Here is a 1,142-nt window from a genome sequence, read left to right as displayed (position 1 = left end):
GAAAACTATCAAAATGGTCTACAGTGACCCTCAATTTAATTACTTATCTAACTCGTCGTAAATTACAGTGGCTGATGTGGCTTCTCAATAATTATATAACAGAAAAATCATCGCGTTTCAAATTTTAAGTTACGTAGCAAATGTGAATACCATGAGCTTTAATTGACGATCGACACTAGTATTACGTAAAAAGGGATGTAACAGATGAGACTTCTGCAGTTCTGAGTGAAGCCTTATGGACTCAAAAATGCGGCATCGCGTGCGTTCATTACCTTGTCGGTGTTCGTCAAGGGGCGGCGGCCGGCGCAGCTCCTTCCAGCTCGCCGTCTCGGAAGCAGCCCCATCGAACTTCGCCTTACTACAATTTACCGAAGTTGGTTTAAAAAAAAAAAAAAAAACAATCTGGCTGTGTTTTCATCTGACCAGTCAGGGTCTCAATGTTAACCTTAAGCTCTGCCTACAAAAATTCCGTCTATCCAATGAGAAACGTTATACTTTTCGTGGTGGGGCAATGTTTTTTAATGTTTGCAACTTAACAGAGCCGCGAAAAAGTCTCACGGTAAAACTTGCAGCTGGTTTGGCTCTTTTAGTGTTATCGTAAGATCTATACTGTTCTTCTGGAGGGCTCTAGCTTTTAACATGGTCGGGGAGTGGTCCTGGTCGTTAGATGGCGACGTGGGTGTCTGTCCCTTATCGTAGGGCCTTCTAGCTTAACACGGTTCTGCTCTCAGCTTCTGTCCTCGTTTCTCTCCTCGGAACTGCGTCTGTCTCACGGTGGGAAGGTATGACATGCATTTAGGCATTCTTGTGTTAGTCTGTGGTATTCCATTTGCTCACTCGTTACTCGTATTACTTTGGTTAATTTAATGTCACGATTTATTCGGAGCTATGTGACATACTACTGGATTTGCTTGTCATGTCAGGGTTTTCATGGAATGTGTTAGATTTGCCTGACACCTTACACAGTGCCTTGAGTCGTTATCAAATAGACATGACGGCATCAGTTCGATGAAGCCCATACGAAAGTGTGAGACATATATTAAGGAAATTTTTAATGCCACGCGGGATTAACCGAGCGGTCTCAGGCGCTGCAGTCAGGGAGTGTGCGGCTGATCCCGGCGGAGGTTCGTGTCCTCCCTCGG

The sequence above is a fragment of the Schistocerca nitens genome, chromosome 2, assembly GCF_023898315.1.
Source record: "Schistocerca nitens isolate TAMUIC-IGC-003100 chromosome 2, iqSchNite1.1, whole genome shotgun sequence".
In the NCBI taxonomy this organism is placed as follows: Eukaryota; Metazoa; Arthropoda; class Insecta; order Orthoptera; family Acrididae; genus Schistocerca; species Schistocerca nitens.
This window is presented reverse-complemented; position numbering follows the sequence as displayed.